At 41.1% G+C, this 18,157-nt stretch overlaps 1 long non-coding RNA gene across 2 annotated transcripts in view; it reads left to right on the forward strand.

Moving 5' to 3' along the window:
• Positions 1-17,968, forward strand: part of LOC133240436 (uncharacterized) — a 21,594-nt gene extending 3,626 nt beyond the window's left edge. For both annotated transcript variants that reach the window (XR_009734221.1, XR_009734222.1), the window contains exon 3: positions 11,345-17,968. This is a non-coding gene — a long non-coding RNA (uncharacterized LOC133240436). The remainder of the gene's footprint in view (positions 1-11,344) is intronic.
• Positions 17,969-18,157: the final 189 nt, after the last annotated feature.

An 18,157-nucleotide genomic window follows, 5' to 3' on the forward strand; every position in this document is an offset into this window, starting at 1 on the left:
TTGAAATAAAGGCCTCTAGTACCTCTGCTACAAAAAGTGCAGAAATATGAGGGATTCGTGGAGAGTTGTCTCTCAATAGGGGCAAACCTTTAGAGCCTTGTAGGCCACTGTGAGGATTTCGCTTTTATTGTGAGTGATCTGGAGATGGAGGGGTTTTGTTGAGTTTTATGTAATTCTCCTCCCCATTCTAGTCTTATTCCCCTACGCGTGCTCAACATTAGGTAGACAGGAACTCAGAAACTGAAATGGAGACTGAAATGCACCTGTGTTAGTCCGAGTTCTCCAGAGAAAAAGAACCAATAGAGTACATAGATCTGTATAAGCGGAGATTTATTAAGGAGCAGGTTCACTTGGTGATGGAAGCCAGGAAGTCCCACCATCTGCAGGCTGAAGAGTCAGAAAAGTTGGTGAAATAATTCAGTCTGAGTGTGAAGGCCTGAGAATCAGAGGGCTGTTGGTGTAAGTCTTGGAGTCTGAAGGCTGTGGAACAAGGAACTCTGATGCCCAAAGGCAGGAAGGTAGATGTTCCAGCTCAAGAAGTGAGAGAGATTTTACCCTTCCTTTGTGTCTTTGTTCCGCTTGCGCTTTCTGCAGATGGATGATGCCCATTGACGGTGGTGAGGGCACATCTCTTTACTTTGTGTACTGAACCAAATGCTAATTTCTTCCAGAAACACAGACACAGCGAGAAATAATGTTTCACCAGTTATCTGGGTGTTTTTTAGTCCAGTCAAGTTGACAATAAAAATTAACCACTTACTGAAATTGTCAGCATGGAGGCCATGGATGACCTTGATACATGCAGTTTCAGGGGAGTAACAGGGATGGATGCTGGACTGGAGTGACCTAAGGAGAGGCCAGGAGGGGAAGAAAGGGGGCAGTGACACGAGACAGCGCCATTTGAAATGTGGCTATGAAGGAGAGGAGAGACCGGGGAGCGAAAGGGCATGGATGATGAAAATTAGTGATTCCTTCCTGCACTGAGCATGGTAAAAACTGGAAAACCATCTGTGTTAATACATAAGTCATTCAACTCCTGAGAAGAATGTAAATGTTTAGCCTTTTGTTAGCCAGAGGAGTTCATATAATGCTAGAAAAATTGTTCTGAAAAGCAATCAATCTAAAATTTGAGGAGGTAAAAGTCTTAAGATTTCTAAATGTTTTCCCTTTAACATAATCTAGAGTGTAATTTGGAAAAAATCTTAATTCTTAAGCTAATTGTATGTTCCCAATGTGTATACTGTTGGAGGGAATGTAAAATTGTGCAGCCCCTATAGAAATCAACAGGGGATTTGCTCAAGTATAGGAAATGCAATTACCATACAATCCAGGATTCCACTTCTGAGTATATAACTTACAGAATTGAAAACAGAGTCTCAAAGAAATGTTTGTACACTGATGTTCCCAGCAATAGTGTTCGCAACAGCCAAGAGGTGGAAGCAACCCAAGTGTCCATCGATGGATAAATGGATAAACAAAATGTCATATTATTCAGCCTTAAAAAGGAAGGAAATTCTGACAAATGCTACAACATGAGTGAACTTTGGGGACATGCTAAGTGAAATAAGCCACAAAAAGACAAATATTATATGATTCCATTTATACTAGGTACTAGTATAGGTACTGAGAACTAGAATTCTCAGATTTGCAGACAGAAGGTAGAAGGGTGGTTACCATGGCCTGGGAGGGGGCAAGAATGGGGAATTATTTAAGGGTTATGGTGGCAGTCCTGCCGATGCATGAGACAGGTTCAATCCCTGGGTCGGGAAGATCCCCTGGAGGAGGGAATGGAAATTCACTCCAATATTCTTGCCTGAAGAATCCCGTGGACAGAGGAGCCTGGCGGACTACAGTCCATAGGTTCACAAAGAATCAGATACAACCGATGAGACTTAGCACACACATAGTTTCAGTTTTGCAAGGTGAAAAGAATGCTGGAGATCTGTTGTACAACACCGGGAACGTGCTCAACACTACTAAACTGTACAGAACACTTAAAAATGGTTAAGATGGTAAATGCATGTTACGTGTATTTTACCACAATTTTTAAAAACATTTTTTTCTTTCACTTGGTATCCCTAGCACCTTCGTCTTTCTGTGCGTGGTCTGACTTGGCATTTCCATTTTTTTCAGGGTTATTCCCTTTCTCACCACTGTCAGCTTTTCCCCCTTTGTTTTTGGGTCCCTTTTCTCCCTTCTTTGCAGGAGTCTTTTCAGGCTTGGTTTCTGTCTTTGGAGGGTCAGGTTTAGCAGATAATCTTGCTCCTGTTCATATTACAGAGTTAACTCAACACTTACAGCATACTATCTTAATATTAGTAGAATAATTAATAGTAGTTTTTAATTAAAAAGCATTAGTTGAGGTCCCCAAGAAGCATTAAGGATACAACAAAATAAAGATTCCTTCCTTACATTGCGGAAATTCCAACCACCTCCATACCTGCAGAAAAGAAAAAGAAAAAAGCCTGAATACGGAAGCTTTTTTTCCTTTTTTTTTTCCCCCAAATTACTTTATTTTTTTAAATTTTATTTTATTTTTAAACTTTACAATATTGTATTAGTTTTGCCAAATATCGAAATGAATCCGCCACAGGTATACATTTGTTCCCCATCCTGAACCCTCCTCCCTCCTCCCTCCCCTTTTTTTCCTTTTTTTAACAAAATTAACTAGCCTATGATGACTGACTGAATTTAGTAAAATATTAAGTTAGTGTTCTCAGCTAACTCCAGAAATACACATTTTAGTTTGTGAATGCCCAATTATGGTCTTGTCTTGGTACATAAGTATTTCCCTTTAGGAAGCAATGAAAGAATTTGTATTTTGGATTAATTCATTCAATACTTATGAAGTACGTGATATATGTCAAGACATGTGCTAGGTGCTAGAAATACAGAGGGAACCAAAAGAGACAGAGCCCCTGACCTCATGAAGCCTCATGAGGCTTAGAGTCTAGTGGCACTTGGGAATCACCTCCTAGATTTTGAATGGCCCCACTGGAGGACCCTCTAGCACCTCCAGAGAGCCTTGGACCCTGCTTCGGAAACCACTGCACAACTTGGTACTCCCCTCCACTGCCTCCCATGGCGCACCCAGCAAATGCTTGTGGAACATGTCCAAATGACATACCATACCAAGATCACGTCAGTATTTATAGAGGAGTTATGCATTCAGTAAATATGGTTGGACATTTCCTAATGAGAAGAGTATGGTAGGGAGGGGGAAATATTATCAAACAGCACTGCAGATCACCAGGATTCCTAGAATTCTGTACCCATTACAGAAATAAGACAATAGTTGTTTCCAGCTGTAAAAACTGTTGGTGCCTCTCAAGGTTCTCCTAAAGTCCAGGGTCTCTAGCAAGTCCTTTCATTACCCAATCCTTGCCTACCTCTCTTGGCCTGCCCCTCTTCTATTCTCCAACTTGTAACCAGCATTCCAGCTACCTACAACACATAGATTTCAGAAACATGTCATGTGTGCTTAAGAATGTGTTCAACAATACATTTGTATTACCTTTACACCAGTTTAAAAGAATGAGGTAGCATCTGGGACTTTCCTCGCGGTACATTAGATGGGAATCTGCCTACCAATGCAGGGGACTTAGGTTAGATCCCTGGCCCAGGAAGATTCCACATGCGTGAAGGAACTAAACCTGTGCACCACAATTACTGAGCCTGCACTCTAAAGCCCCTGAGCCACAACTACTGAAGTCCATGTTCATATGGACTACTGAAGCCCACCTAGAACCTGTGCTCTGCAACAGGAGAAGACATTGCAATCAAGAGCCTCACACTGCAACTAGAGAGTAGTCCCAGCACTCTGAAACTAGAGAAAGCCTGCTCTAAGCGACGAAGACCCACTGCAACCAGAAATAAAATAAGTAAATAAACTATAAAAAAAGAATTAGGTAGCATCCATATGGAGAAGGAAATGGCAACCCACTCCAGTGTTCTTGCCCGGAGAATCCCAGGGACGGGGGAGCCTGGTGGGCTGCCGTCTATGGGGTCGCACAGAGTCAGACACGACTGAAGTGACTTAGCAGCAGCAGCAGCATCCATAAATAACATGAAATTTCAAAATGTATATAATAACTATGATCCCATACATACTTAAAAATACTAAATTGTATATTTATATTCAGATATGTGTGTGTAAAAACATAAAGAAAAATCAAGAAGGATTCATACTAAACTGATAATAATGGTTAATCGTTAAGAAGGCAGTGAGATTGACAGCAAGCATGGAGGAATTTATCTGTAATTTTTTGAAATTTTAACATATAAAAATTTGTGTAAATAACCCTGTATGTGAGACAGCAAAAGAGACACAATGTATAGAACAGTCTTCTGGACTCTGGGAGAGGGCAAGGGCGGGACGATATGGGAGAATGGCATTGAAACATGTATATCATATGTGAAACGAATCACCGGTCCAGGTTCGATGCATGATACAGGATGCTCGGGGCCGGTGCACTGGGATGACCCAGAGGGATGGGGTGGGGAGGGAGGGTTCAGGATGGGGAACACATGTACATCCATGGTGGATTCAAGTCAGTGTATGGCAAAACCAATACAATATTGTAAAGTAAACAGAGAAAAAAATTTGTGTAATTTAAAAAATAAAATACATTTAAAAATACATTAACTCAACAATATATTAAAAGGACTGTACACCATGATCAAATGGGATTTATCCCTGGGATGTAAGGATGGTTCAATATCCACAAATCGGTCAGTGTGATACACCACATTAACAAATTACAGAATGAAAATCATATCATCTTAATAGATGCAGACAAAGCTTTTGACAGAATTCAACATCCACTTATAAAAATTCTCAACAAAGTGGGTATAGACTGAACAAACCTGAACATAGTAAAGTCCATATGTGATAAACCTACAGCCAACATCAAATTCAATGATGAAAAGCTAAGTTGCTATTGTTCTTTAGTCATGTCTGACTCTTTGCCCCCTGCCCCCTATAGACTGCAGCACGCCAGGCTTCCCTGTTCATTATCTGCTGGAGTTTGCTCAGATTCATGTCCATTGAGTCAGTGTTGCTATCTAACCATCTCATCCTCTGTCACCCCCTTTTCCTTTTGCATTCAGTCTTTCCCAGCATCAGGGCCCCTTCCAATGAGTTGGCCCTTTGCATCAGGTGGCCAAAGAAGTGAAGCTTCAGCATTGGTCCTTCCAATGAATATTCAGGACTGAATTCCTTTAGGATTGACTGATTTGATCTCCTCACTGTCCAGAGATCAGATCAGATCAGTCACTCAGTCGTGTCCAACTCTTCGTGACCCCATGAATCGCAGCACGCCAGGCCTCCCTGTCCACCACCAACTCCCGGAGTTCACTGAGACTCACGTCCATCGAGTCAGTGATAGCATCCAGCCATCTCATCCTCTGTCGTGCCCTTCTCCTCCTGCCCCCAATCCCCCCCAGCATCAGAGTCTTTTCCAATAAGTCAACTCTTCGCATGAGGTGGCCAAAGTACTGGAGTTTCAGCTTTAGCATCATTCCTTCCAAAGAAATCCCAGGGCTGATCTCCTTCAGAATGGACAGGTTGGATCTCCTTGCAGTCCAAGGGACTGTCAAAAGTCTTCTCTAGCACCACAATTCGAAAGCATCAATTCTTTTAATCTTAATTTTATTTTATTTTTAAACTTTACATAATTGTATTAGTTTTGCCAAATATCAAAATGAATCCACCACAGGTATACATGTGTTCCCCATCCTGAACCCTCCTCCCTCCTCCCTCCCCATACCATCCCTCTGGGTCGTCCCAGTGCACCAGCCCCAAGCATCCAGTATCGTGCATCGAACCTGGACTGGCATCTCGTTTCATACATGATATTTTACATGTTTCAATGCTATTCTCCCAAATCTTCCCACCCTCTCCCTCTCCCTCAGAGTTCATAAGACTGTTCTATACATCACTGTCTCTTTTGCTGTCTCGTACACAGGGTTATTGTTACAATTCTTCGGCACTCAGCCTTCTTTATAGTCCAACTCTCACATCTGTATATGACTACTGGAAAAACCATAGCTTTGACTATATGGACCTTCTTTGGCAAAGTGATGTCTCTGCTTTTTAATACACTGTCTAGGTTTGTCATAGCTTTCCTTCCAAAGAGCAAGCATCTTTTAATTTTATGGCTGTAGTCACTGTTCACAGTGATATTAGAGCCCAAGAAAATGAAACCTGCAACTGTTTCCACTTTTTCCCCTTCTATTTGCTGTGAAGTGATAGGACTGGATGCCATGATCTTAGGTTTTGAATGCTGAGTTTTAAGCCAGCTTTTCCACTCTCCTCTTTCACCCTCATCAAGAGTATCTTTAGTTCCTATTCTGCCTTTACAGTGATATTATCTGCATATCTGAGGTTGCTGATATTTCTCTCGGCAGTCGTGATTCCAACTTCTGATTTGGCATTTCATCTAAGATCAGGAACAGGACAAGGATACCCACTAGATGAATACATAGAGCCTATACCCTCAGGCCCAACACTTAGGAAGTGTTCACAAATGGGACCTATTATCATTGCTGCTGTTGCTGTGGTAGATGTTTGCTGGGTTATCTCATGCTAATCTAAAACCCCATGAGAAATTTTTCCTGATCTCTGAGACTTATGACTAGAGCATTAGTTTCAAACATAGGGGTATGTTTGAATCACCGGGGGAACTGGTTAAAAATCAGATTTTGGGGCCTAGTCCCTTCCAGTCCTTATTCAGATGCTTTTGAACTGTGGTGTTGGAGAAGATTCTTGAGAGTCCCCTGGACTGCAAGGAGATCCAACCAGTCCATTCTAAAGGAGATCAGCCCTGGGATTTCTTTGGAAGGAATGATGCTAAAGCTGAAACTCCAGTACTTTGGGCACCTCATGCGAAGAGTTGATGCATTGGAAAAGACTCTGATGCTGGGAGGGATTAGGGACAGGAGGAAAAGGGGACGACAGGATGAGATGGCTAGATGGCATCACCGACTCAATGGACGTGAGTTTGAGTGAACTCTGGGAGATGGTGATGGACAGGGAGGCCTGGCATGCTGCGATTCATGGGGTCGCAAAGAGTCGGATACGACTGAGCGACTGAACTGAACTGAAAGATACATACATATATATATAGTTAATACATATATGTATATTATTTATATATATATATATATATATAGAGAGAGAGAGAGAGAGAGAGAGAGAGAGAAGCCCCCTGCCACTAGCTGTGCTGAGCACTGTCCATTGGTGTCCTTTTCCTACTTTATTTGATTTTCTTAAAAAAAACTTTAAATTAAATCTTATACATGCTTTTAGAAAAACAAACCAAAGAGCATCAGTTCAGTTCAGTCGCTCAGTCATGTCAGACTGTTTGAGACCCCATGGACTGCAGCACGCCAGGCCTCCCAATCCATCACCAACTCCTGGAGTTTACTTAAACACATGTCCGTTGTGTCAGTGATATCATCCAAACATCTCATCCTCTGTTGTCCCCTTCTCCTCCTGCCTTCAGTCTTTCCCAGCATCAGGGTCTTTTCCAATGAGTCAGCTCTTCGCATCAGGTGGCCAAAGTATTGGAGCTTCAGCTTCAGCATTAGTCCTTCCAATGAATATTCAGGACTGATTTCCTTTAGGATGGACTGGTTGGATCTCCTTGCAGTCCAAGGGACTCTCAAGAGTTTTCTCCAACACCACAGTTCAAAAGCATCAATTCTTCGGTGCTCAGCTTTCTTTTATGGTCCACCTCTCCATACATGACTACTGGAAAAACCAAAGCTTTGACTAGACAGACATTTGTTGGCAAAGTAATGTCTCTGCTTGTTAATATTCTGTCCAGACTGGTCATAACTTTTCTTCCAAGGAGCAAGCATCTTTTAATTTCATGGCTCCAGTCACTATCTGCAGTGATTTTGGAGCCCAAGAAAATAAAGTCTCTCACTGTTTCCATTGTTTCCCCATCTGTTTGCCATGAAGTGATGGGACCTGATGCCATGATCTTAGTTTTCTGAATGTTGAGCTTTAAGCCAACTTTTTCACTCTCCACTTTCACTTTCATTAAGAGGCTTTTTATTTCTTCTTTGCTTTCTGCCATAAGGGTGGTGTCATCTGCATATCTGAGTTTATTAATATTTCTCCCAGCAATCTTGATTCCAGCTTGTGCTTTATCCAGTCCAGCATTTCTCATGATGTACTCTGCATATAAGTTAAATAAGCAGGGTGACAGTATACAGCTTTAACATACTCCTTTCCCGATTTGGAACCAGTCTGTTGTTCCATGTCCACATCTAACTGTTGCTTCTTGACCTGCACACAGATTTCTCAGGAGGCAGGTCAGGTGGTCTGGTAGTCCCATCTCTTTCAAAATTTTCCACAGTTTGTTGTGATCCACACAGTCAATGCTTTGGTGTAGTCGATAAAGCAGAAATAGATGTTTTCCTGGAACTCTCTTGCTTTTTTGATAATCCAGCAGATGTTGGCAATTTGATCTCTGGTTCCTCTGCCTTTTCTAAATCCAGCTTGAACATCTGGAAGTTCACAGTTCATGGACTGTTGAAGCCTGGCTTGCAGAATTTTGAGCATTACTTTGATAGCATGTAAGATGAGTGCAATTATTTGTGCAGTAGTTTGAGCATTCTTTGGCATTGCCTTTCTTTGGGATTGGAATGAAAACTGACCTTTTCCAGTCCTGTGGCCACTGCTGAGTTTTCCAAATTTGCTGGCATATTGAGTGCAGCACTTTCACAGCATCATCTTTTAGGATTTGAAATAGCTCAACTGGAATTCTATCACCTCCACTAGCTTTGTTTGTAGTGATGCTTCCTAAGGCCCACTTTACTTCACATTCCAGGATGTCTGGCTCTAGGTGAGTGATCACACCTTTGTGATTATCTGGGTTGTGAAGATCTTTTTGGTATGGTTCTTCTGTGTATTCTTGCCACCTCTTCTTAATAACTTTTGTTTCTGTTAGGTCCATACGATTTCTGTCCTTTATTGTGCCCATCTTTGCATGAAATGTTCCCTTGGTATCTCTGATTTTTTTGAAGAGATCTCTAGTCTTTCCCATTCTGTTGTTTTCCTCTATTTTTTTGCACTGATCACTGAGGAAGGCTTTCTTATCTCTCCTTGCTATTCTTTGGAACTCTGCATTCAAATGGGTATATCTTTCCTTTTCTCCTTTGCCTTTTGCTTCTCTTTTTTTCATAGCTGTTTATAAGGTCTCCTCCTTATATAGCTGTTTATAAAAAAACCATTTTGCCTCTTTGCATTCCAAAGAGCCTAGAAGCTTACAAAGTGGAAGGAAACTCCTTGGGCCTGACTCCTTCCATACAGAACTCATTCCTACTCCCTGAGATAATGGTTGTTGGCTGTGGTTAACTTTTGTCTGTTTGTCCCCAGAAATCGTCTATACCCATACAAGCAGATCCATTAACGTATCTCTTTCACCACCCTATCAATACTTTCTTTGTGAAAAAAACACACAGAGGATCGTAGGATAGAGCAAAAATTGACAAAAGTTTTTGGTAAAGGGTCAAGCAGTAAATATTTTTGACTTTGCAGGTCATACGGTCTCTATCCCAACAATTAAATTCTCTCTCCATTGTAGCTAGAAGTCAGTCACAGCAATTCATAAATGAACGGTGTGCCTGTGTTCCAGTAAAATGTTTTTACCAAACCTCCAGCAGGCTGGATCTGGCCCCCAGGGCGTAGCTGGCAGCTGTTGAGTACTACAACTTTCTCCTTTCACTTGGATTTTTTTTTAACATGTTTTCCATATCAGCACATGCAATGATGTCATTGACTGCTACATGGCATGAGTATTTAGCCATTCCTCAACTGGACTGCTGGATATTTTTTCCAGGTTTCGTTATAATAAACAAAGCTGCCATAGGCTGTATGCCTGGTTGGCTATTCTTAGTCAACTAGCATGAATTCTTATAGCAGAACTGGTGACTCAGAGGGTCAAGACAAATTTAAAATTTTGATAGAACAAGCCAAATTGTTCTCAGGCTTTTTAAAAAAAATTCAGATTGTCACATACCCTTGTGATTTTTATTGCTTAATCTTATTCCTGTTGAATATTTTCTGTTAACGGTTTTGTAATAACTAAAGGAAAGATCCCAGAGACAGAAGGACCAATAAACTCTGTGGCAGTTGACTCGACTTAATAACTCTTCAGTAAATGCTTGCCATCATGAAGTAATTTGCACAGCTTTCTTATCAGTGTATGGAGAAGGAAATGGCAACCCAATCCGGTACTCTTGCCTGGAGAACTTCATGGACTGGGGAGCCTGGTGGACTACAGTCCATGGGGTCTCAGAGTCGGACATGACTGAGCAACTTCACCTTCACCTTGTCAGTGTAAAGGCAAATTCCCTGTGGCCCAAAAGTGAGGACAGCTGTTCTCAAGGTAAAGAACATTCTGTGCAAAAGCACACTAGAAGCCTGTGCATAGCAAATATACTGATTAGACAGGACTTAATTGCCATTACAGGTGCAGCATATGCAGGCCTGGGCTCAGGGATGGTGAAAATGAATTTTGAATTTCCAATCAGAGGTCTCATTTGGGCCCTTTATATAACTGGGCCAATGCTTCAGATTACCTTACCTGAAAAAAAAAAAATGCATTGATCATGCAGTGTTGCTGAGGGTACAATATTAAAATTTTTTTTAATTTTATATTGGAGTACAGTTGATTTACAATGTTGTGTGTTTCAGATGTACAGCAAAGTGATTCAGTTATACATGTATCCATTCTTTTTCACATTATTTTCCCCTATAGGTTATTATAGAATATTGAGAGTTCCCTGTACTGTACAGCAGGTTCTTATTATCTGTTTTATATATATAAATAATGTTTTATCACTTTTATACACAGTAGTGGGTATATGGACTCCCCGATGGCTAGGTGGGTAAAGAATCCACCAGCAGTACAGGAGACACGAGACGTGGGTTTGATCCCTGGGTTGGGAAGATCCCCTGCAGGAGGCGTGGCAGTCCACTCCAGTATTCTTGCCTGGAGAATCCCATGGACTGAGGAGCCTAGCAGGTTACAGTCCAAAGGGGCGCAAAGAGTCAGACACGACTGAGTGACTAAGCACACACCAGTGGGTGTATGATAATCCCAATCTCCTAATTTATCCCTCTTCTTCACCTTTCCCCTTTGGTAACCACAAGCTTGTTTTCTAAGTCTGAGAGTCTGTTTCTGTTTAAAATGAGTTCATTTGTATCATTTTTTTAAGATTCCACATATGATATTTGTCTTTGTCTGATTTACTTCACTAAGTATGATAATCTCTAGGTCCATCTGTGTTGCTACAGCTGGCATTATTTCCTTCTTTTTTTATGGTTAAGAGCCTCCTGATGAAAGTGAAAGAAGAGAGTGAAAAAGTTGGCTTAAAACCCAACATTCAAAAAAAAAAAAACATTCAGAAAACTAAGATCATGGCATCCAGTCCCATCACTTCATGGCAAATAGATGGGGAAACAATGGAAACAGTGAGAGACTTTATTTTGGGGGGCTCCAAAATCACTGCAGATGGTGGCTGCAGCCATGAAATTAAAAGACTTCCTCCTTGGAAGAAAAGCTATTGACCTACCTAGACAGCATATTAAAAAGCAGAGACATTACTTTGCCAACAAAGGTCCATCAAAGCTATGGTTTTTCCAGTAGTCGTGTATGGATGTGAGAGCTGGACTATAAAGAAAGCTGAGCGCCAAAGAATTGATGCTTTTGAACTGTGGCATTGGAGAAGACTCGAGTCCCTTGGACTGCAAGGAGATCCAACCAGTCCATCCTAAAGGAAATCAGTCCTGAATATTCAGTGGAAGGACTGATGCTGAAGCTGAAGCTCCAATACTTTGGCCACCTGATGCGAAGAGCTGACTCATTGGAAAAGACCCTGATGCTGAAAACGATTGAAGGCAGGAGGAGAAAGGGATGGCAGAGGATGAGATGGTTGGATGGCATTACTGACTATGGACATGAGTTTGAGCAAGCTCTGGGAGTTGCTGATGGACAGGGAAGCCTGGCATGCTGCAGTCCATGGGGTTGCAGAGTCTTACACGACTGAGTGACTGAACTGAACTGAATATTCCATTGTATATCTGTATGTGGAGAAAGAAGTATTACATCGTCTTTTCCCATTCCTCTGTCAGAGGATGTCCAGGTTGCTTCCATGTCTTGACTATTGTAAATAGTGCTGCAGGGAACATTGGAGTGCATGTTATCTTTTTGAATTATGGTTTTCTCCAGATTTATGCCCAAGAATGGGATTGGTGGGTCATATGGTAGTTCTATTTTTAGTTTTTATAGAAACCTCCATACTGTTTTCCATAGTGCTTGTACCAGTTTAAAAACACTCCCACCAGTAGTGTAGGAGGATACCCTTTTCTCCACACCCTCTAGAGTAGTTATGACCAACCAGTCTTCACTCAGCACCCGCTATGACCCTGGCACTGGGCTAAGTCCTTCACCTATTTCCTGCTACCCTGTGATGATGGTGATATCACCATTTTAGAGATAGGAATACTAATGCTCAAATAAGCCAAATCATTTAGCCACAGCAACATAGTCGCTCCTTTTGACTTCCAGGCCCATGGGGGATAAAAATGCAACTATATGCTGCATTGAAAACTGGCAGAAGCCTTGCAGAAAACAAAATAAGAGGAACAAAAATGTCTGTATTCCATTTACAATCTACCCCTGGAAATTTATCCTTGGAAAATAATCCCAAAGGAAAAAAGTTATGCCTAAAGATACCAATAACAAAGAGCTAAAAAGTTTAACAAAGGAGAAATGATTAAGGAAATAATCAGCTTATGGATTAGTAAGTACATTTTTCTTTTTAAAAAATTTTATTTATTTTTTAATTGAAGGATAATTGCTTTATAGAATTTTATTGTTTTCTGTCAAACCTCAGCATGAATCAGTCATAGGTATACATAATAATGACAGTGAAAACTAAGGAACGGTGTGAAATAGTGGGAAAACCCCTGATCTCAAAGTCAGGTAACTGGATTAAGTCATCACTTACCATTTGAGGGACCTTGGGTGAGTTACTTAGGTTCTCTGAGTCTCTTTTTTTCTCAAAAAGAAAAAAAGATTACTCCTCTGTGTATAAGATAAGGTTTCAGAGGATTTGCATTCCCACTGTATGTCAATAGTAACACTTTATTTCATGGTTAGGCATGGCCGTGAGGCCTGCATGAGCCAATGACCAAGAACGTCTATGGTGTGTGTCACTTCAGAGCATTTACTCAGCAGTGTGAGGCTCCAGCCCTTTCTCCCTCTGTGTGATGGTGACCGTCAGGAGAAAACAGACGTTAACGGGGCCAAGGCTGAGCTGTCACAGGGAGGACAGCTGCCCAGAGGCAGAGACGACTTTGTGAGGAGTGAGGAATGAACCGTTGTTTTCTTAAGCCACTGAGATTTGGTTAGTGCCAAACAACAGGGGGCCTATCCAGATGATGCGCCTAACCTCACCAGTCTGCTTATTACTACTTTCCCCACAGGACCTGAAACAGTGCCTGGCACAAAACCAAATCTCAAGAAATGTTTGTAGAATGACTGTTGTCCCAAGGGTTAGGCTTTCTTTGAGGCTTTAGTATGTAGATAACCCTTATCCAGCACCAGTGATGAAGAACTTTACAGATGCCTCAAGTTGTTATGGGTTATTCTGTCCCACAAAAATTCATATTTTGAATTCTTAACACCCAGTCCTCAGAAGGTGACCTATTTTGGAAATAGGATCATGATAGGTGTAATTAGTTCAGATGTGGTCATACTGGAGTCGAGTGGGCACCTAACCCAACATGACTTTTTTTTTTTTTGGTGTGCCATGCAGCTTCCAGGATCTTAGTTCCTCAAGCAGGGATTGAACCTGGGCCCACGACATCAAAAGCGCCAAGTCCTAACCACTGGCCCGCCAGAGAAGTCCCCTGATGTTCTTATAGAAGGGGAAATTTGGAAATAAGCAGAGGGAGAATGCCTTGTCAAGATTAGGGTTATGCTGCCACAAGCCAGGAACTACCAAAAGCAGGGAGAGGCCTGGAATAACTCCTCCCTAGGGAGCACAGGCCTGCAGATACATGACCTCAGACTTCCAGCTTCCAGGACAGTAAGACAAAACATTTCTGTCGTTTAGCCCATCCAGTTTGTGGTACTCGGTTATTGCAGCCCCAGTAAGCAGGTACAAGAGTATTTTGCATTTCCTTACTTGACCAGAGGAGTGAAAGCTTTCTACAGAGGCGCTCGTAACAGAACTGTTGCTGACATTCCTTCCAACTAGTGTTCTGTCCCTTGTATCCCTTCCTTCCCATAAAATTGGGGTGGGTGATTTCCTATTTATTGGACCAGTACTTGTGAAGTCCCCTACTTTGCATCGTCTTTCATTAGAAAACAATTTTTATCTTAACAAATCACTTCAGAAACCACATGACTGAGGCAGCATTTAGAAACAACATATAAAAGAATAAGAGAAATGCTACTTAAGTCTGAATGCTGATGTTTCTGATTCTGGGCCAGACAATAAGACATAGACCTGTTTTTCCCTGCTTCTTCTGCTAAGCACAGCTAACAGCCCTGGAGATAGCGAGACACAACCAAAGAACTCTGAAAGCTGCTAAGAAGGCTTGCTGGTTTGGGAGCCCAGGACCGGAGAACAGCATTGACAGGGCACATACAGTCCCACCACGCAACAGGGGGAGAGCCCTTCTCAAACCCCAGCCTCGCAACAGAAGGCGGCCCAGACAGGCTCACACCCCCGCCTGCACCCGTAGAGAACAGGGGTCCCCCTGGTGGGCATGCCACCACCTGGCAAGGGGGTCACTGGCAACCCAGGTGGAAAGAAACAGCCAGGGAGGCACTCTCCTTCCCCACAAGGCCTGAGACTTCCCCTTTCCACCAAGAGTTACCAAGGTATGTGGGTGGACTGAGCCAGAGGGAGAAATCCAGTCATAATGGGTATACCAGTTCAGGAAGCTTCTTTATCCCTGGAGCCTGACTCTCCTCCTTCACCAGTAGATACTTAGCCCTCTCAGGCAGCACCAGCAGGAACCAACAGAAACCCTACTGGCCGCAGATAAACCAAGCTGACCAAAATAACACTGCAAAGCTGCTGAAAATTAAACTGCCATTGAAACCACAGTCCACAAAAGTAGGCCAAGACCCATGTGCTAACTCTAAATAGGGTGATGCTTACTAAAAATAAAAAGATTTAAATGGGTCCTAGCATCTCCTAACATAATAGACAAAATGCCTAGGATATTATTAACAGTCACACATCATACCAACAACCAGGAAAATCACAAGTTGAGTGAGAAAAGAGTCAATGGATGCCAATACTGAGATGAATCTTGACAAAGATTTTAAAGCAGTCATCTTAAAGCTGCGACTAGATTGCCAATTAGAAATTCTCTTGAAATAAGTTAAAAAATAAAAACTCCCTGCAATGAAATAGAAGTTATAAAAAAGAACCAAATGGGCATCACAGAACTGAAAAATACTATAACAAAAGAAAAACTTGCTGGCTAGGTTCACTATTAAGATTAGAGAAGACAAAAGATAGATTCAGTGAACTTGAGGATGGAATAATAGGACCGACCTGAAAGAGAAAGAAAAATAGACTGGGAGAAAAACAAGAGCCTACACGCCTGTGGGACAATAACAAAAGATCCAATGTTCATATTATCAGAGTCTCAGAGAGGCAAGTGTGGCTTGGGCTGAAAGAGTATTTGAAGAAATACAGTTGGAAAATCCCCAAATTTGATAAAAGACACAAACTTCCAGACCAAATCCCAAACAGGATAAAGCAGTAACATAGCAGTAATTAGCTTAAATCTAAATGGTCTAACTATATCAATTAAAAGACAAAGATTGGATAAAAATGCAACTCAACTATATGTTACTTATAAGAAACTCACTTCAAATTGAACATATATAGGTTGAAAGTAAAAGAATAGAAAAAGATATAACATGCAAACAGCCAAAAACAAGGAGTGACTATGTCAGTGTCTGATAAAGTAGATTATGGAGCAAAGAAAATTACTACAGACAAAGAGGAACATTACACAATAACAGAAGGATTAACCCACCAGCAAGACAAAGACCCTAAATGTGTACACACCAAACAGCAGAGCCTCAAAATACATGAAAAAGCTGATCGAGCTGAAAGGTAAAACAGACAAACCCATAGTTGTAATTGAAGACTTCAGTACCTCCCTTTCAACAATTGATAAAACTAGAAGAAAACCAGCAAGGATACAGAAGATCTGAAAAATACTACCAATCAACAGGATTTAGTTAAATAGAATATTCCACTCAACACCAAGTTAAAAAAAAATTTTTTTAAAGCAACTATGGAACATTCCCCAAGACAGACCACATCCTGGGCCATAAAACCACCTCAGCAAATTAAAGAGAATTGAAATCATATGAACTGTTTTCTGAGCATAATGGAAGCAAACTAGAAATCACTGACATAAACACATTAGGAGTCTAAACACGCGGCTAACACTGATCTGCGGGTTTCATGCAGTGCCTATCAAAAGCCCAGTAAGGTTTCTTCCCTAGGCATAGACAATAGACATAGTCCAGTGTATTTTATAATTTATTTGAAAAGGCACACACCCTGGACTAAAGAACAAAGTGGAAGGAAGTTCTCTATTTGGTAGTAAGACTTAGCATATAGCTAGAGTAACCAAGGGAGCATGGTTCTGACAGGTAAGACTCATAGATCAGTGGAACAGACTGAGCACCCAGAAATCGACCCACACAAATACACTCAACTGATATTTGACAGAAGCACAAAACCAGTACACTGAGGGAAGAATAACATTTCAACAAATGGGGCTGGAGCAGTTGGACATCTGTAGCAAGAATTAAAGAGCCTTGCCCTAAACCTCATACCTTATACAAAAAAAAACTCAAAAGGGATCATAGACTTAAATGTAAAGCTATAAAACATTTGGAGACATTCTTTGGGATCCAGGTAAAGAATTCTTAAACTTGATACCAAGAGCATAATTCATTAAAAGAAAATTTGATACAGAAGACTTTATCAAATTTAAAAATCTGTTCTGTAAAAGCCCATGTAAAGAGAATAAAAAGTCACAGAATGGGAGAAAATGTTTGCAACTACGTATCTGACAAAGGACTTTCAACAGTTAATGATGGGGAAAAAAATCTAATCAGAAAATGCATAAAAGGTAGGAACAAATATTTAACCAAAGAAGATGGCAAATAAACACAGGAAAAGATGTTTTACATAACTAGCAATTAGAGAAATGCAAATGAAAAGCGCAACAAGATATCACTGCACACCTAACAGAACGGCTAAAATAAAAAAATAGTGATAAACCAAACGCTGGCAAGGACGCAGAGAAACGGAATCTCTCATACATTGCTATAGGAAGTGTAGAACAGTATAGCCACTCAAGAAAACAGTTTGGCAGCATTTTATAAAACCAAATCTATGCATCTATGAGATGACTTAGCAATTACAGTGAAAAGTTATATATTGACACAAAAATATGTACATGAATATTTGCAGCAGCTTTATTTTTTATATTTATTTACTTGGCTGTACTGGGTCTTAGTTGTGGCATGCGAACTCCCGAGCTTCAGCATGTGGGATCTAGTTCCCTAACCAGTGAACAAACCTGGGCCCCCTGCACTGGGAGTGTGGAGTCTTAGACACTGGACCACCAGGTAAGTCCTTGCAGCTTTAATAGTCAGAAACTGGAATGAGCTTAGATGTCCTTCACAGGTTAAACAGTTTACACATACCGTAAAACAATACATACATCCGGGGGAGAGGGTGTGCATCTCACGCTAGGCCACACCCATATCTGCAGGTCTCCAAGGTGAACAGCCTCTGGCATACATAATATACTACTCAGCAATAAAAAGGAATGAATAAAAAGAATGAACTACAGATACATGTAATCAGAGGTGGGTGTGGTTATAAAAAGATAAAACCAGGGGTCTTTGTGATATTAGAAGTGTTAAGTATCTAGTAGGATACAGGAGCCTACACAGGTTATTATACAGAAAAACACACCATACAGGTGAGTACAAGTAAAACTGGGAAATCTGAGGAAGATGGGTAGACTATCAGGGCCATATCCTGGTTGTATTATATTGTAGTTTTACAAACTTACCTTTGG

The sequence above is a fragment of the Bos javanicus genome, chromosome 28, assembly GCF_032452875.1.
Source record: "Bos javanicus breed banteng chromosome 28, ARS-OSU_banteng_1.0, whole genome shotgun sequence".
Taxonomy (NCBI): Eukaryota; Metazoa; Chordata; class Mammalia; order Artiodactyla; family Bovidae; genus Bos; species Bos javanicus.